Here is a 20,506-nt window from a genome sequence, read left to right as displayed (position 1 = left end):
AAAAATGAATAATTATGTTTCCTACCTTACTTATTGTAGAAATTAGTTGTTAATATGTGTGTGTGTTTATGTGTCCATAGCAGCTAGAATTGTGTAATCACACAGTAATCATTTAGTTTTCGTTACTAATATGTCAGGAAGGAGAAAGAGGTGAGTCCATGATGAATCCAAGGTCTTGGTAGGAACAACAGGAAGAATGGAGTTGTTATTTCTTGAAACCGGGACAATTGAATGAGAAATAAGTTCAAGGGAGAATGAAAACAAAACTGTGGATTCAGCTATGCTCAGACGGTGATGATCCAGAAGCAAGAAAGTGAGTGTTTTGAGTAGGTATATTTCAGATAGTAGATACGGACCAAGACAAAAATAAAGTGCTCGACATGTAGGAAGGAATCAGAAAAAGTGGCTGAAAGGTAAGGTTAGAGGAAAATTAGGAGGGCATAGGTCTTGGATACTAGTTAGAGAATATGCTTCTAGAAAAGGAGTGATCCACTGTGCCAATTGTTTCTGATAAGTAAGATGAGGACATATACACGTCCATTTGATTTAACAACAAAATCTCATTGGGCACTTTAGCTTAATCATTGAAATACCTGACATGACTGCATTTAAGAGAGAGTAGGAGGAGAAATACTGGATATACAAAATGTAGACAACTGTTGGGGGAGTCTTACTGTAGAGAGAAGAGAGCAATGTGGTCGGTAAGAGAATGTGTGGCCGAAAACATTTAAAACTGTGTTCTGAATTCAGTTTTAATTAATAATAAATTTAACTGGTAAATAAATACAAAGAAAATATGCAACAAGATAGTTTGAGAGATGATAATTTCACTGCAAAAGTGTAGGATTTGACCTTTGGCCTTTGGCCAGGTAATACAGATAAAAAAATTAAACCAACAGGGCAACCAGAGTGTGAGTATAAATGCAGGTAAGATGGGTAAACAGATCGTAGAAATTTGTTATATTTTATTTCTGATTTATTATACTTTCCCAATTTGTTGTTTTTTAATGTTTATTTTGGAGAGAAAGAGAGATGAAGCGTGAGCAGGGGAGGGGCAGAGAAAGAGGGCTCTGAATCCAAAGCAGGCTACAGCTTTGAGCTGGCCACACAAGAGCCCCACATGGGGCTCAAACCCATGAAATGTGAGATCATGACCTAAGCTGAAGTCAGATGCTCAATGGACTTAGCCACCTAGGTGCCCCCCCTCTCCAGTTTTTAAATAGGTTTTTGAGACGAAAGACAAGATGTGATATAGTCCTTGAGGTTAGAATTGGAGTGTACATAGACAAAGAACATGAACTAGGCTCTCAAGCAGGAAGAAAATTGAGGTTACTGGCCATGGGTTAAAAGTGAGATCAGTCAATAGGGGTATGTGTTTTCCACCAGCCACTTTAACTTGCTCAGATGCAGCAACAGAACAGGTAGAAAATCAGATTTAATTAAGGTTAGAATCTTTCTAAGATAGAGAAATGCAGGAAAAGAAAAAAGAGAGCGAGAAGGAAATGGCAAGTTCATGCAGTAGAGTAATTATAATGAAACCAAGTCAGGCAATAGAGAAAATAAAGACATGATGGGATGAATACCAGTTGTAGGTCAACGGATTGACTTACTATTCTCAGATGGAAAAAAATTGATGTTGTTGGAATTCTGTGATAATAGAGTGAAAATGAAAAATAGGAGGCAGTGGTTGGAGAACAGAATGGTTGAAGCTGATATTCAGGAGGCAGGATGGCTGCTGGAAATAACAATGGCCACAGAGTAAATGGCTGAAAGTCAAGATCATTGGAGTTGAAGCATTAAAGCAGTTCTGGAGTTAAGGGATTAAAAGGATTTTTAATAGTAATACTGAAATCACCAAAAATTTTAGTGAGAATTCCATTGGGGAGACGGTATGACAGGTGCTGTATCTTCATACAGGAACCTTATGGGAAGTAAAGTCAGGCTTGGCAGATTGGGTTATTTTCCCATAATTTTAACAGGCAGTGAACAGGATTTTTATCATTTTGGCGTCAGAAAAAAAGTCAAGACGGTAGAGGCTATCTACGGTGGACATAGTTTAAGTGGCTAAGGCAAAACATTCCATCAGAGAGACTGTAGAGGAGACTATAAAGGGGAAATTCCTGTAAATGGTTACTTTATTAACAATAATACCCTAATTCTTTTTCTCCATATATCACTTGACAGTTTTTAGAGCATTTACCCTGATTTCATTTGACCTTTACAACAACTCTGAAGAATGTGGAGACAGTTTTATGCTTAGAGTGGGGGGCGGGGTGAGAAAAGAAGGTTTGAGATGTTAAAAGTCTAGCTCAAAAACTTATTATTACTAAAAAATGGAAAGCTCAAAGTTTTCTGAGTAAATGCATTGATCTTTGCTCTGAAATATTATGTTTACATCATTTTTAAGTCAACACTTTTTACATTTTATAGCACTTGACCTCAAGCTAAGTAGAGTTAGTGGTGTTCAAATACACCATACTAGGGTGTTAGAAACATTTATGACATTTCAAGGTAATTGTAGGACTCAGCTTATTCTCTCATGAAGATTCCATGAAGAAGCAGAATAAATTTTGACACATAGATAGATAGATAGATAGATAGATAGATAATCTGAAAAGTATACCTACCCTATAGATTGAGGAGGATATTTATGAAACAATAAAAATAATCTCTTTTGAAATTTTACAATATAATTTTAAAAGTTTAGATAGCAGATGATTTTTAGAATACTGGTATCTTTATTATAGCACTATACAGTATTGAGTATTGTGCTGCAGAATAGTGTTATATACTTGAAAAAATTTATATTTTTGCTTCAGAAAAACAGCTGCAACTTCAACCTTTTCCAGTATGCTACAATTTCCGGCTACTTAGATCATGTGCTTCACAGAATGACTTGGGCACTTTCCGTCTGTGATGTGAACAATTTACTGAATGAATAGAAACTTCAGATTGTTCGTCTGTAAATCAAAAACTGGGGATAACAGCGTACAACTCCAGGGTTGTCATGAAGAGTAAAAGAGAGAATGCATGTAATGTTCTGAGTGCTATGTCTTTGTTCTAGTACTTGATAAATGGCAGTTGTTATTATACTAATACTTATTCAATTTTTTAAAATTTCTTCCTGCCTTCAAAGTTGCAAAATAAATCATATTTTGATATATTAACTTTTTTACATGATTAAAGCACATGCTTGAGCATAAACTATTTCTCAGCAATTTATAATTATTTCCATTTCTTTTGGTCTGGTAATTTTAAATCTGACTCTAGAATCATTTTTTTAATGCTTCCTCTATTTTAACATACATATATTTATTTTTCCTCTTTATATTAAAAATACATTTTAGCACTGAAATTAGCTTCCAGCTTCTTCTGGGTTTTCATTTCCCTTGGGTGAAATTAAATGAAGACAAAAGCAAGTCCAAAGTAAAGTATCTGGTCTTTGTGTGTACTCCAAGCGATAAACAATCATAAATGTGAGGCAAATCAAAGGGTAAAATAAGATGTGAAATGAATTCTGATATATCAAAAATCACAATAAATGTGAATATAAATAAGTTTTCTATTTAATAAATTGAATATTGGGAACTGGTATTTTCTGTTGGTTCTCCCAGAAGTGGACTTAAAGACAGGATTTAAGTACATGTAATTCATTTGGTGTTTGCATGAACACAAGCAAAGAAGGGGGGGCTGGGGAAGCAGTCAGCAAAGAATGTGCATTCAGTTGCTGATGAACAGAACAAGTAAACTTTTATCTTAAAAACAAACAAGCAAACAAAAACCACAAGCAAACAAAAACCAACTGTGGGAAACTGCATGAGATATACGTAACAGCCCACTAGAGGACTCAGGGAGCTGGGGTATATATACCCACTCTGGAAATTTAGTGACCAAGAGCTGTCTCTTAAGTTGGGTTTGGAAAGGAAACATTTCACTTTTCATATCCAGGAAAGAAACTTTCAGTTTTCTTCGACGTTTGGTATTTATAGTTCAAAGTCTTCGGATGTTGAATCTACTGTATTAGTTATTGCGTGTGTATGTGTCTGGGGGTGGGAGGGTAAGGTGGTACTTCCGTGCTATACCCAATATAAGCAATCAACGTACCCAGAAGATAAGACCACACAAATTTATGAAACGTGGAAAATATACTCGCAAAAAGAAAATGGTCAAACCAGTAAATAATAGCCCAAAGGAAAATAAATAAATAAATAAGACAAGCTGGTAACAATGTATTAAAACATATCAGATTGAAGTTAATATCCCAGATTTTAAACTCATTCCAAACAATTATGCATCGCATACTGTATTTTCAAAATATGTAAAACCAAGAAAAAATACAGGATGAAAGTATATTCCAAATCTACCATTCTATTGGGGAATCACAATTTCACTATGATTGATACAAAACTTAGACAAATTTAGTGAAGACACAGAGGGGATGAAAAGACTACAAATAAAATCTGTCTAATAAATAACCACTATAGCTCCACAAATAAAGATACATAGCATTTTTAGGCATTCATACACTCATATCAATCTACCTCTCAAATCACAATTTCTACCATAAAAAAAAGCTATTTAATGGAATTATTGTATTGAAAAGAAGACACGATTTAGATTTATGGGTGAAGGTGATGAACTAGGTTGAAAATCTAGAGTTTGGTAGAAAGAGTAAACAGAAACAAGGGATATAATTAATACCTAAAGCCACATCAAAAAAAAAAAAAAATAGAAAGCAGGTCTTTGTCTCACCAAATTTCTAAAATCAGAGTTAATAGAAACTATTTCATACACTTTTTTGTAAGTGGATGAGACCTTTTTTTTTTTTTGGATGAGACTTTTGACTAAAGAAAACCATAAGATTTTTAATTCAGTTTATCATTTTTGAGACCCATTCCAAGCAGTTACAGGTTATGTGAAATAAAGTTACAATAAAAACTACTGTATGGAACATTAGGCTGAAAGATCATAAATTGGACTCAATATATTCCCAAGTTTTAATCAACAGGATTGTGCCTTGATCTAGAAAGATAAAGCATATTCTTAGTTTACATATTAACATCTCTGGCATGGTTTCATCAGTGTGATTGTGCAAACCCTGTCTCAGACCAAAATTCAGAATGAGCTGGACTGTATTTCAAGTAAAAATAGTCTCAGATTTTGCAGAATTTTGTAGGCTAAAGTATTTTGATATTAGAACCATTTCAATAATTAGGATATGTATTATTTTTGAAGTGAATTCTTATTCTAGGCTATAAAGAAGATGTTTATAAACATCTTCTTGATGAGATAAAATCTCATCACTAATGCAGATATTAAGAGAAATAGTTATTCATGCATTCATAAAATTAAATTCACAATACATGTTATCAGGACATACAATCAAAATAATTAAGGTACGATCTGTGGATTAGGATTTGGCATACAAAGTGATTTAAGATACAAAATGAATGATGACCATAAAGGAAATGTACAAAATAAATGAGGCAACATATGAGGAAGTAATTTGCATGGATAGAAATATCAGACAATGGGCTTTACTCTCATTATCTGTCAAAATTATTTTAGTGTGTTTCTCATAAAGTTTGAGTTTCAATGAATAAAAAAAGCACATTTTAGTGCAAAGGTAAGCCTTACCTTTGGTGATGAGAATTTTTAATTTCTTTTATGGGTTAGAGAAAACAATATGTTTATCATACAACTGGTGATATAATTTATGACTGTCACATATAATAGCATAATTCTCTAGTCTTATTATTCAATACTACTATTTAAGAACTGTGTTGCCATCTTTTATTTTATTACTATCTGATCATACATAGAGTTAAGAGTGAGAGTCAATTTTAAAACTTACCAAATACATATGAAAAATGTGTGAACATAATTTGAGACAAAATAAACTAATATTTTAAAGGTAGTGGGCAGAGATTTAGAATACAGTATCCTTCAGATATCTCCCCTCCCTTTATAAAGTACAAAAAAAATTACTTAAGGGAAGAGAGAGATTTACTTTTTTTTGCCATATTAATTATATGATTATATAGATTTTAATTTGTTTATATTAGTTTTAAATTTAACAAAACACATGTAGATACTTAAATTTAAATAAAGAATATTTTAAATTATCAAACAAATAAATATGAACAAACACTTTCTATGTGTAGTCTTTAAAAAATAGCTGCCTTCTTTAAAACTAACTGTATTAAAGCAGACTCTTATTGCATATAGTTACAATTTGGTAAATTTTATTTACTTCACAGTGTATCAATTTTCTCAGTAATTGGTAAGATACTTTCACTTTCAAGAAACAAATATCTAAATCAAAATGATTTAAGCATTTTAAACAAATTTAAAGAAATTTGTTATATTACACAGCTGCAATTTGGAAGTAAGCATTTCAGTAGTTCATAGCTTATTTTCATCTTTTTATGCTAACATTCTGGGAGTATTGGTTAGTCTTTCTCATGGTCACAAGATGGTTGCAGCAGCATCAGGCATCACATCACACACCAATAACTAAGTCACTAAAAGAACTCTCACTTCCTTGCATTTCTTGAATTAGGAGCTAAAGACCTATGCCAAAAAGACTTCTGACCACTGCAGACTTGCCCCATTTCTCACTGTTCAGCATTCAGTCACATGTCAGTCACTGGAATTCATTCATGTGCCAATCATGGTGACGCCACTATGGGATCGTTGTGGAACTATGGTGACATAGTTTGTCTTTCCAATAAGGTTTACCAAAGTCCCAGAGGGTAGGTCTGAGTACTGGACAAAATGAGAACTGTGAACATAAGAAGAAAGTAGGGTTGCTCTGAAGGCTATCAGCAGTGATATATACTGATATATGTGAGCAGAGCATATGACATTTTAATAAAAATTAAAGAAATAAAGAATAGTAGGAAAAAATTCTAATAAAAGGCAACCTATTTATAGGTGTTGCTTCAGCCTCAAATAAATAGATCACAACATAAACAAAAAGTATGTAGTAGTCAGAATCATGCATTCACAAGATTAAATTCTGGATGACTCATTTTCCTTTCCACCCTCTACTCAATAATCAACTGACCCTGTGTCTAAACCTCTACTTTGGCTTCAGCAACCTAATTGCTGGTCTTTCTCCACTCAATATAAAAGACCACTTGCTAATGGTGTCCAAGATGGAAAAGCAAATCAAATCATTACAATTTTGACACATTTTCCTGCCTTTCATAAAAAGGAATTAAACTACTATATGGGATTTTGGAACTTGAGCATATATTCTCTATTTTTCTAGCAAGATTACTAGATGTGCAAGTGACCTGACCACGAGAGCAATGGTAGCCAATTCTAATATTTTTAAAAATGTGTAGTAGGTGTTTTCCAAGAAATAATCCTAAGAAAGCATTTTTCTTAAATTAAAATTGTAACTGTGCAATTACATTCTGGTAAGAATCCCATATCCTGGCAAAATGACTCAATTTACTGATAGAACTAGAGCCCTCACACTACGGGAATATATAGATATAGATCTTAAGATCTTCAATCTTTTGGCATTCTCCACATTGAGGAACACAAGTAACAATCGTGGTTGTCAGTTGAAATTTGGAAAATAGTTTTGGGTGAAGGGGCAAATACAGACAAGCCTGTCTTCACAGATTTCTGGGTCTACAATACACGGTACTTATGTGGCTGAAAACCCTAAGCCTGTAATTTAATTTAAATTATCAGTAGTGGGTAATTCTGTTAGCTGCCTAGCAGAAGAACATTCAAACTCTGTCTAGGAAAGCAAGACATCTTTCATTATGTTGTTGTACAGCAGGAGGGATGAAGAATAAGAGAGCAGAGAACATTAAATTGAAGACCAAATACTTCGGGTTTAAATCATGGTTAGAGGGAATATTTGGACATCATCATTCACAAATGGAGCTGATTGGAAACAGATGGACAAGATACTACTAAATTGTTTTAAATAAATTTCATTTTAGCCTAATTTTGGATATATAGAAAAGTTGCAAGCAGAGTAGAAAGAGTTCTCCTCTACCCTGTACTCATTTTTCCTTGTTGCCCACATCTCATATTAATGTGATACATTTGTCACAGCTAATGAAATATTATTGGTATATTTTTATCTGCAGTACTTTATTAAGATTTTGTAGTTTTTTTTAATAGTTAAGAGTTTTTATTATAGTGGCTATAATTACAGTGCTTATTTGTTGAAATGAAAACTGAAGTACACAAAACAGTTGATTACTCATGATGCATTGAAAGCTGTACGAGGTTCCACATGACATAAACCAGTTCTGATGATTTCCCCAAGCTAAAGTTGAACAGCTCCAGCTTCTTCGTGTTTACCAAAAAGTTCAGAAGAAAAAAGTAGCGGTCGCCCTTTCGATGGCAAATCTGACCCTTGCAGGCTGAAAGAATAAAAGCACATATAGATGGGGGCTCTGGGGGTGCGGGCAGCCCAGGGAAGCCGGGGAAAGGGAAAGGCTGGGGGCTCAGGAGTGGTGGCCGCAGCCCCCAGCCCATCTCCTGGGCCGCTGGGTGGGCACAAGTGTAAGCACAAAAGCTAGGGGATGCGGGATGACCGGAGACACAGCGAATCTCAGGGATCCTATCCTGAGCACACAGAATGGATCCCAGAGGAGGAGCGCTAGGCTGATCCCACACAGCTACTCCTGGAGATCGCCGTGTGCCTAACATCCCTTCTCAGTACCCAACGGTGAGTTGATTCTCTTTTTACAATAAAAAAAGCAAACAAAAACAAAACAAAACAAAACACCAAAAAAGCAAGCTGAGTAATATTGCATAAGAATACCAGAAAACTGCCTAGTTGGTAACAATAATTATTTAGTCAATAAAACCCGGCTGCAGGCTGCGCTTTGCACATCTGCAGCAGGGTGCGGCGCACTGACCCACCAGGGACACCCTTTCCGTGCTCACACCACTGCAGAAGAAAGCAGGGTGGAAGGAATTAAAACAGCGAAAGGGAAGAGGAGGAGCGTGGCTCACTTCCGGTTCCTGAGCCAATTGGACAGCCAGTCCGGTCTCTCATAGAGCCTGTGGGCACTGGTGGCACAGGTGGCCCGCACGTAGCAGTTCCTGTGGTGCACACCCAGCTTCTCTGTGATCTCGGCCACTTTCACGGTGTTGGCGACGTCCTGCTTGTTGGCGAACGCCAGCGGGATTGCGTCCCTGAGCTCGCCCTTCACCAGCATCCCCATGAGCAACTCACAGGCAGGGTTCACGAGCCCTCTGTTGATGCCGCCTGCCCCCAAAGACGAGACCTGGCGTGTTCTGGAAGTCGTGGCGCCACAGAGTCTGGATCTTGTCCTGGCGCGCGTTTCCCCACACGGTGAAACCGACGTTCTTCTCCATGGTTTCCACACTGAAGCCTATGGTGGGGATGGTGGTGACGATCCCACCCAGCTTCAGAGTGGATAGCATGTCCTGTCATATCAAGAATACATACAGTCAATGTAATATTTCACTGTTGATCTTTTATCACTTGACTAAAGGAGTGTTTAAACGTCAGCTTTCTCCAGTGTCAAGTTACTTTTTTTAGTCTCAGCTTTCCTACCCTTTAGAAGTAGGTTGCTATGCACATCACACACTTAAGGGGTGGGGACTTCGAGTTGTCCAAGTAATTGTGTTGGCAAAGAAATGGAGAGCTTGATATGCAGAGGCATCGTATAACTAATAAACAATCTCCAATAGACCAAGCCAGCACTAACCTCCCAAGAGAATATTCTCCAGTTTCCTCTTAAATGTGACCTGGGGCATATCTACACAAGGGAAAATTCCCCAGAGGCGGAGCTAGAATGCACATTAGACCATGAATAACAGAGTCGTTTCTAAAGTGCTGTGTCCTACCCAGTGACATTTGATAAATGCTTTGGCTAAGGCTGACCGTGTTTCTGCTTCTTACCTTTTCCAAATGAATTTTTATTGCAATGTTCCTATTCTTAATCCATATTTCAACATGGTGTGTATAAACATATTATTTGTCTCTTAGTTGTCTAAACTAAATGTCCATATTGAAACTTGCTGAACATTATTCATTCTTCATGGTTATTTAGTTACTATGTTAATTTAAGATTTTCTTGCTGGAGAAAAGGAGTCTGTACCATGAATGAGAAGTGAGTGCGTGGATATTCGGATAGCCACAGAAATAAATTAACAACAAAAAGGTCCCTTTATGTCCTTTCATGGTAACAAATCTTGATTTTTAAATTTTATACTGAGTATATCATTATCTACAGAAAAGGATAACATTTCCTTCACTCCCCAGCATGTAGATGTGGTCATAGGACTAAATTCTCTCTGATAAGATGGCAAAAACATTTTTTATATGTATTCAATTTCAGGGTTTTCCCATTAATTAAATGGGACTTGCCCATCACCCTTGACTTCCCTGCCTTCTTTCTGTATGGAACAAGGATGTTTTGCAGAACTGTTTTCATTTATGTGGATGAGGCCAACGTGTGTGGAATGGTGAAACAACAACAACAAAAAATTAATAGAATTTAGTTTAGAATAGAATTTAGACAATACTATAGAATAGGATCTCCACTGAATGGAGATTTTAAGTGAGAAAAATAAACATTTGTCTTTTATAATCAATAGATTTTTTTGGAACACTGTCTCATATAACCAAATTTTACATTAATTAATACAACTGAAAATCGCTTCAAAAGTGCATGTAACAGGGTGCCTCTGTGGCTCACTCAGTTAAGTGTTGACTCTTGGCTTTGGCTCAGGTCATGATCTCATGATTTTGTGGGTTTGAGCCCCATATGAGGCTCTGCACTGGCAGTGCTGAGTTGGCTTGGGATTCTCTGTCTGTCATCTTCTCTCTCTGCCCCTCCCTGGCTTGTGCTATCTCTGTTTGTCTCCAAATAGATAAATAAACTTAAAAAAAAAAAGTGTATATGGCTGTTTAAAATAAAAAAAAAAAAAATGGAAAGAAGTACATAATGAATTTGGACATTAATAAGTAATATATAAGTAAATAAGGAAGTTTTTTTTCAGAAATATAACCAAATTGGGGCGCCTGGGTGGCGCAGTCGGTTAAGCGTCCGACTTCAGCCAGGTCACGATCTCGCCGTCCGTGAGTTCGAGCCCCGCGTCAGGCTCTGGGCTGATGGCTCGGAGCCTGGAGCCTGTTTCCGATTCTGTGTCTCCCTCTCTCTCTGCCCCTCCCCCGTTCATGCTCTGTCTCTCTCTGTCCCAAAAATAAATAAAAAACGTTGAAAAAAAAAAATTAAAAAAAAAAAGAAATATAACCAAATTAACATAGAGCTCAAAAACAGACCCATGAATATTTAAAATAACACATGAGATATTTAAATAATTAAATTAAATATTAAATATTTAAAATAATATATTATTTATAACATAATATTATATATAATATAATATTATTATATATAACATTTAGAATATATATTTATAATATACATAATATTTAAATGTTAAATATTTAAAAGAACATATTAATGAGAAAAAGATAAACTCTTTAGTCACTGGCAGTGGAATTAATTATAAATGTGGAAAGTATTATATTGGGCTTATATGCACATGAATTCCAGATGAAAAATAACCTAAATATGAAATACAGTAACTCAAAGCTTTTAAAAAAGATATAGGTGATTAATGGCACACTTTTGAGCTTTAAAATATCTTTGAACAAGACAAAAAATGAAATAGAATTTGAAAGATTGATAATTTGGGGGGCCTGTGTGGCTCAGTCGGTTAAGTGTTGGACTTTGGCTCAGGTCATGATCTCATGGTTAGTGGGTTTGGACCCACAGAGCCTGCTTCAGATCCTCTGTACCCCTTTCTTTCTGCCCCTTCCCTGCTTTTGCACATGCTCGCTGTCTCTCTCTCTCAAAAATAAATAAACATTTTAAAAATTGATAATTTGGAATATATAATTAAATTAATATTTCTGTTAAAGTGTTTCATGAAAAGATTGCAGATATGCTCACAAACTTACAAATTTGTTGAAAATCGAAACCAAAAAAAAAAGAAAACTTTAGAATATAAAATATATGAAAGAACTCAGGCAAAGATAATCCGCTGAAGACATTGGAGAGACATCAACAGACTTTTCACCGAAGAAAAACATGCCTAACCTCAATAGTAAGCAAAGGAAAGTAGATAAAATCACAATAAAAAATCATTTTATATCTAACACAAATTAAATGGCCTATAATAACAAATGTTGGTAGGGATATAGTAAAATGCAAACCCGCATAACTACCTGTGTAAGTGTAAGTTTGGAAACAAAAATGAGAAGAGAAAGAAAGAAAATCTTTAGAAAGCAGATTGGCAACAACCTAGAGAGTTAAATGTGTACATATTTCAAGACCCACAAATTCTGCTCTTGTTGGATATATAGATACAGGTATAAATATAGATAATCAGCATGTTCAGAGAGATTTATCGTATCTATCATCTATCTATCCACCTACAGCCTAAACTAGAAACTTCTGAACAATTGCTAAAGTCTATCTTCCTCTCTTTCTTCCTTCTTTCTAACTATTTCTCCCTCTTTCTCTCCTTTCCTTATGTCTTTCCCTCTCCTCCTTGCCCCTCCTTCCCTACTCTTCTTCTCTCCTATCTACTCATACATCATTTTTATTTAATTAACACACACTTACAGAATACTGGTCTGCAAGCATTGTTAGAAGTACAGAGTATAGTACAATACTGCATTCGATCATCACAGTTTAATGAGTTAGGTACAGTTATCATCCCTGGTTTTGAAATGAAGAAAATAAAGCAAATAATTGATGGCAGCTTCTGAAGGAAATACACTTTTTTTTTTAATTTGTTCTCACTTTTCTAAAGGCTACTATGTGTTACATACATAGAAACAAGTTTTCCTTTGTTTCAAATCCTTCCTTTACTATCTATAACATTCTTACCCTATGCTTCACCTGGCATACAATTTAGTTTTCATCTTAAAAATTTCTTACTTAAACTTTCTTTCTTGGAATCCCAATGTACCTCAAGGTGTTTTGGTTTTTGTACTTTCTTCTTATAGAATGTATGATGGTGATAATGTATTATGCCCAAATAGAATATGAATATAGTAATTTGTGTTTATCATTATTTTGTGTGTATTAAATACAAGTATAATATAAAGTATGATATGTATGCATTAGAATATATAATTGTATTTATATAAAATGTATAATAATGTACTATATAATCATAAGATAATGTAAATAAAGCATGTATTACATGTGATTAACGTCTGTCTGACACCAGATTATAAACTCCATAAGAGCAGGTAATATTGTTTTAAATGTTACTCTCTTCCTATTGGCTAGCATAATGCCTATATAGTAGAGACACTCAATTCTCATGGTGTAGCTAAACACTATAGTTACTTTCTGGGATTGCACTCTCTTCACTGCTCTTTTGGAACCGCCCAGTGACATAGCAAAAGTGGGTGACTGCAGTTGCCTCAGCAAAGAGGACTGTTTCATCACTAACATTGTTTGGAATGGTTGACACATGATGACATGTAAAGCAGAACAACTTTTGGCGTATTTTATTATTATTTATAAATTGTCTGCAATGCAAAGCCCCACTGATTGCACTCAGGGCAAAGGCTTGCCAGGCCTTTCCCATTCTACTCGACCATCCTTCCATCAGTCATGCTGGATGTTGTAGGTTGGAAAATTGATGCATGTTTATAGAATATGCTTTTTATGTGGAATTTCAAAATTAGAACTGAGCATACCTTCTTAAGTGTCTCGCACTATAAGGTAAAAGCTTTGGTAGCGGTACCTGGGGGCTGATGTTAGAAACTAAGCTTTCATTCTTGTGACAAGGTTCCATAAGCAATGAAGCAACAGTGAACAGAGAAGTAGAGAGGAATGTAAAACTTCTTCCAACTATTCCTGGAACTAGGATGTTTTTATATAATTGAGTTCCTTGGAAGTCCCCAATATCTTCACTCAAATCACTATTTTGATTCATATATTTTAAGTTGGGTTTTGTGACATTTGCAACTCATCTTCTTTATCAATAAAACATGGTTTGGGCTATAACAAAATAAATCATAATGCATTAAAAATAACAACATTAAATTACACATAATGAGAAGCCAAAACATTGGCTCTTCCAGAATTGATTCAAAGCCTCAGTAATCCCTAAATCACCCAGGTTCTTGCTCTCCACTCTTCTGCTCCTGGTAGTGGTATCTTCCCTCATAGTTGAAATTCAAATGTTCCATCTGAAAGGATCATGATCCAAAGTTAGCAGCTTTCCAAGCAGGAAAAAGATGTTTTCTTCTTTCAACACCCACATTTATTAGAGTGAAAATCTTTTTCCAAATCCCTCTCACCTCAGTCTTATCACACAGCTCATTGATGAAAATGGACCACTTGGCCACTATTAATAGTGGCTTGGCCACTATTATCTGCAAGAAGTTTGGGAAGACACACTTCAATGGTCTTCAGTCTTTGTCATGGAAGGTTGTTTTTTTCAAGAAGGAAAGAGGAGGAAAATGGCTCCTCAGGAGACAAGTATCTGGCATTTATATGTTAAAATACTATGTAAGAACCCTTTATATTTAAGATGTTGAAGGAGAGAGGTTTTAATGAGGATGATGACTCCTCATCTTCCACAGCTCCCTGAAACTTCTATCTCCTTATATGTAAAAGATAAAATATTTCCATTGGGTACATGAAGATTGTGACCACTTTTTACAATTATGTATTTATTGAACAGTGTACCTATTGGAATTTCTTTTTTTTAATTTTTTTTTTTTAACATTTATTTATTTTTGAGACACAGAGAGACAGAGCATGAACAGGGGAGGGTCAGAGAGAGAGGGAGACACAGAATCTGAAACAGGCTCCAGGCTCTGAGCTGTCAGCACAGAGCCTGACGCGGGGCTCGAACTCACGGACTGTGAGATCATGACCTGAGCCGAAGTCGGATGCTTAACTGACCGAGCCACCCAGGCGCCCCATCCTATTGGAATTTCTAAAGGAACCAGATGGCACAGTCAAATCAGGAGAATTTCTGTACCCGATGTGGATGAAGCATAAATAACTGTGCAGTGATCTGGGCTTGGTAACAATGGAACAATCATCAAGCCACAACCCTGGAGAAAAGAAAGAGAGCAGTAACAATAACTTAATAGAAGAAAATTGTACAATATAGGATCTTTTGAGAATAGCAGTGACATTCAATTAAGGTATACAGTCAGTTCAAAGCAACCTCAGAGGGAGGGAACCAGAGGCATGAGTACCCTGACCTCTCTGTATTTCCTGTCAAAGCGCCTCACTGACAGAGCCCAGGGAGAGCACCAGAGTTCAAGGAAGCTCACCGAGGTAGATAACAGGGGTCAGCCTTATGTGGAAGTGAAGGTAGAGAAGGCTGGAGAGTGAATTGAAGGTAGCAAAGGGACGGTACATTGCACAACAAGAAAGACACATACGTGGTGAGAAATTCAGAGGAAGAAACGTCTATGTTCTGTACCCATGACTGCTATTCTAGAAGGAAGCACTTTCAATAGAGTTTTGTATTCTGACATAGATATACTGAGAAAATAAACTAGCTCCCAATTTTTGTTTTACAAAGGTAAAAGTTGACTTCTTCAAAAAGACATGTGAACCTAGATTAAGTGCACAGAATTCTAGATGTGTTCCAAAAATATACACATAATGATCTGTGCTAAGTATTTGAATGAGTAATTCAAATATGAACCAATTGCATAGCGAGGCTTGATTCAAACCCATATGCTCTTGCCAGTGACTTTAATTTCTCCAAACCCTAGTATAATTTCATTGGGATTAATCTTGCTAACTTTTAATTCTTAATTACCTTCTTTTTACTCAGTTTTACATTTTCTCTCTATCCACCACCATACTGTATTATGCCCAACTCAGAGTCCTTTTTTCGTTTTGATGGTTTGGAATTTAAACATTGCATTTGTAATCTACCAGTAGTTACATTTAGTGTACATATTTAAGTAAATGTTTTTATATTCAGTGTCTCCAGCCTTTGGCTATAAAAGAGAAAGAAGTCAGCAAAATTTAAGACCTAGGAAACACACTTTTTTTCATATTGTCTTTAGTGTTTCTATCTAGAAATATTTGTTTTAATGGTGGATGTTGGTAACAATTACTGTTCTTGCACATAATAGTTAAATTACTACGATAGTATAGTCTTTTTTGTGTTAATCCTTTTATTTTATTATTTTATTGTTAAGTAATTTCTACATTGAGCGTGGGGCTCAAACTGAAGACCCTGAGATCAAGAGTCATCTGCTTTACCAACTGAGCCAATGAGGTACACCATGTACTGATCATTTTTCTCACCTCACTCCTTTTACGTAAGGTCACTTCTGCCAAAATCTATTGTTAGATTTTTTTTTTATTTTTTAATTTTTGTTTTAATATTTATTTATCTTTGAGAGAGAGAGACAAAGACAGAGACAGCACAAGTAGGGGAGGGGCAGAGAGAGAGGGAGACCCAGAATCTGAAGCAGGCTCTGGCTCTGAGCTGTCAGCACAGAACCCGACGTGGGGCTCAAACTCATGAGCCATGAGATCATGACCTGAGCCGAAGTTGGATGCTCAACAGACTGAGCCACCAAGGCGCCCCTATTATTAGTAGATTTTAAAGTGAATGTATGTTGTAGGTGAGCATTCCGCATAGTTATGTATTTGAAAAATGCCTTTATTTACCCACAGTTATGACTACTTCTATACCAGGACAGAGAATGTTTTGTTGACAGTTGTTTTCTGCAAAATTTAAAGATTTTATTACACCAATGACTTCTGGCATATATTGATGATAAAAACAAAAACAAAAAAAAACCCAACTTACTGTCAATCTAATTATCATTTTTTTTTCCAGGATTTGTTTTTCTTTTCATTTTTTTCCTGTCAGCTCTTAAGACTTTACTCTTCATTTTTAGCTGTCTTCAATTTTACTGAAAAGTGTCTTGGTATGTTTTTACCTGTGTTTATCATTCCCAGCATTCAATGTATATTCTCAATTTGAAGTTTCATAGCATTTATTTTTTTTTTTTAATTTTTTTTTTCTTTTTTTTCAACTTTTTTTTTTTTATTTATTTTTGGGACAGAGAGAGACAGAGCATGAACGGGGGAGGGGCAGAGAGAGAGGGAGACACAGAATCGGAAACAGGCTCCAGGCTCCGAGCCATCAGCCCAGAGCCTGACGCGGGGCTCGAACTCACGGACGGCGAGATCGTGACCTGGCTGAAGTCGGACGCTTAACCGACTGCGCCACCCAGGCGCCCCAGCATTTATTTTTTTAAGAGAGAGAAAGAGAACATGTGGGTAGGAGAGAGAGGCAGAGGGAGGGAGGGAGGGGGGAGAGAGAGAGAGAGAGAGAGAGAGAGAGAGAATCCCAAGCAGGCTCCATGGAGCCTGACACAGGGGTCAATCCTATGACCCTGGGACCATGACCTGAGCCAAAATCAAGAGTGGAACGCTTAACTGACTGCACCACCAGGACCCCTGCATAGCATTTAAAGTCAGAGGAAATTCTAGGTTATTTTTACCTTCGCATACTATGTCTATGACATTTCCTCTATTATTGGCCTCTAGAAACCCTATTAGACATGTGTTGTTTTAAAATTTTGCTTATTATTCTTTATTTTTTTCCCTCTTTCTTTCACCATGTTGCTCTTTAGGCAAATTCCTCAGAACTGCCTTTTGATATACTAATTCTTTCTTAAATTATGTGTGTCCTATAGCTTTTTCTACTCATTCTTTTTTTTGTTTTCAATTGAATCATCATATTTTCTCATTTTCAAGATTGTTAATTTCAGTTGGTAACTACATATATGTATGTAATTTCTACATATTTTTCTTTTTACTAATGTTCTTCAATTTTTTATCCTTGAAAGTATCTAAAATATTTATATTAAAGTCATTTTCAGTTTTCTCTGTTTTCATTTTATCTAGTGTAAATTCATCTTCTAATAGACTTGTTTGATTTGTTTTTTTATATTTCCTTTTTAATTTTTTTTTTATTTTAGAGAGAGAGAGCTTGAGTGGGGCAGATGGGCAGAGGGAGAAGGAGAGAGAGGATATTAAGCAGGTTCCATGCCCAGCATAGACCCTGATGTGGGATCAATCCCATAACCCTGGGATAATGACCTGAGCCAAAATTAAGAGTTTGATGCTCAACAAATGAGCCACCCAGGCGCCCTTGTTATATTTCCTGATATCAATTTGAATTTCCAAATTTTGGGTTGCAAGTTCATGTTAAGCAAGGGTTCTTTTTATTTTTGTTTAAGGTTCTTTCTCTCACTCTTGTTTTTTGTTTTTTGTTTTTTTTTTTTTTTAGGTTTAGTTATTTATTTTGAGAGAGAGAGAGAGAGAGAGAGAGAGAGAGAATGAGGAGGGACAGAGAAAGAGGGAGAGAGAGAGAATCTCAACCAGGCTCTGCACTGTCAAAAGGGAACCCTAGGTGGGGCTTGATCCCACACCTCTGGGATCACAACCAAAGCCTAAATGAAGAGTCAGATACTTAACGGACTGAGCCACCCAGGCGCTCCTAAAGTTTTCTCTTTTAAGTATGTGTGCATATATGTGTGTGTATGTGTATGCTCACCCTTCCTTATAATGCAAATTTGTATATCATACTTAACATTTCTCCTAACCAGAACCAGAACTCTCTATATATGGTTGGTTCAAAGTTCTGTCCCATAGTGATATCCATGCATAACCTAGCCAACATGGTTGGCTGCATGGTTGTACCTACTTCATTCATTCCACTTCATTAAGTAACCATTTTATATAAGTCATAACTCCATTCAGAACATTCATCACAACTTTTTTTCATTTCCTTTGAGACTAGGAAACTAATTTGATATCTTTATTTTATACAGTTAACCAGGTCCTGCATTTCAGGGAACTCTTAATTCCTATTACCCCCAAAGAATCTTCGCTTCCTTTTTCTCTGCTTCGTTTCTGGCCCTGAAACTAACAGGCTTGTATATTTAAACCTGTCTGTTGCTGTATGTTTGTATTCTGTTTGCTCCTAGAAGATGTTTGTTTTGAACTTAGATTATTTCTTTAAATAGTCTTTTTTGTAGTTTTCCTAATATCATGAAGTGCTTAGAGTGAAGTCAAATTATAACTCTTGATTCATTGTTTATTGGCTAATATTTTCTTTCTAAGGGAAAAAATATATACAATGAGATTAAATATGTTAGTCTACTTATTGAGAGAAAATGTTTTATAAGTAAAACAGTGCAATGCTCTGTTTTCTTTTATAGATAGATGAAGCAATTACCCTTGGGAACTCTGCTACTTAATCCTGTGAATGGATGATATATGAAACATAGCTTCTGTAATGAATAAGATGTTAATTATGGAGATTTACAGATTAAATGGGAGAAAATGTATTGCATTTGGCAATGTAATGACTATAATAGATATTTAGGGTGATGCACTACATATATTATTTCTGCCAGGTATTTTTCTACAGTGCTAAAGAATTCATAGGTACATAAAACTTATTGGGTCACCTGGATCATCACCTTGACAGGCAGGGTATTCTCCACAGTATATTTTTTAACATTTTTTCAAGTTTTAAATAATATAAGCTATCATTCTTTAAAAGTGGCTCTATAGCCAGAGCAAAATAGTTTTTTTTTTTAATATTGATAATAGTAAGTCAAGTAACGGTAGAGAAATATCAGACTATACTTTCTTCTCTCAAAATTACACTGGTGGGCACAATAGTTGTGTCTATTAGCACACAATCACTCATTCATAACTTCAGATTTAGAAGAAAGTCTTAAGGTAAGCAGTTCTATTGTTTCCATATTTTTGGCATCCTTTGTAAAACACCTCTAATAAGTGGTAACACAACTTTAGTATCTACATTTTCAATCAAATTATACCACAATGGACTATTGGGGGAGGAGGGAAATTATTAGAAAGTATTTTTTTGCTACGACATCTGTGGGTTTTTTTTTCCATGAAACTAAATAGAACACCTCCAAGTCTTTGTCCGAATGTCCTCCCTTCAAATATATGTTTATAATAGTCTCTCCTAAGTGTCTCTTCTTATTGAACATCTTCATTGGACCCCCACAACTGCATTTCATGGCTTTAATTGTGCACATAATTCTTATACTTCTAGAGATAAACTGCTTTAGTGTGTCAGCATTTTTCTTAATGTATTTCAGGAACAACTAACTTATCACAATATTCCAAGTGAATACAACCAGCACAGAAAATAGTGCTCCTATTATCTCTCTTGCTCTATACATTATGATTTATTAAATTTAATCTACATTCTTTCTAAATAATCCCTATTTTATAACATTCTAGATTTTCATCATTTCTTTTTTTAAGTGCCTCCAATGTAACCAGCTGATGTTGTTCTGCCATCTTGCACATAATCAATATCAAGCTCTGTCTAGTGAAGAGTCTAGGCTGAATCTTCTTCTCCTGTGAAACTCAGTCTACATTTCACCTCTTCACCAACACTTTGTCTTCCCATAATTCTC

General features: G+C 35.6%; 1 pseudogene; it reads right to left on the bottom strand.

Annotated features, from left to right (window-relative positions):
- Positions 1-8,990: 8,990 nt before the first annotated feature.
- The window catches only part of LOC102969212, a 75,645-nt pseudogene continuing 64,129 nt past the window's right edge, over positions 8,991-20,506 (bottom strand).

This window comes from Panthera tigris, chromosome C2 (assembly GCF_018350195.1).
Source record: "Panthera tigris isolate Pti1 chromosome C2, P.tigris_Pti1_mat1.1, whole genome shotgun sequence".
Taxonomy (NCBI): domain Eukaryota; kingdom Metazoa; phylum Chordata; class Mammalia; order Carnivora; family Felidae; genus Panthera; species Panthera tigris.
Note: the sequence above shows the minus strand (reverse complement) of the source record. Positions and strands in the feature narration are given on the sequence as shown.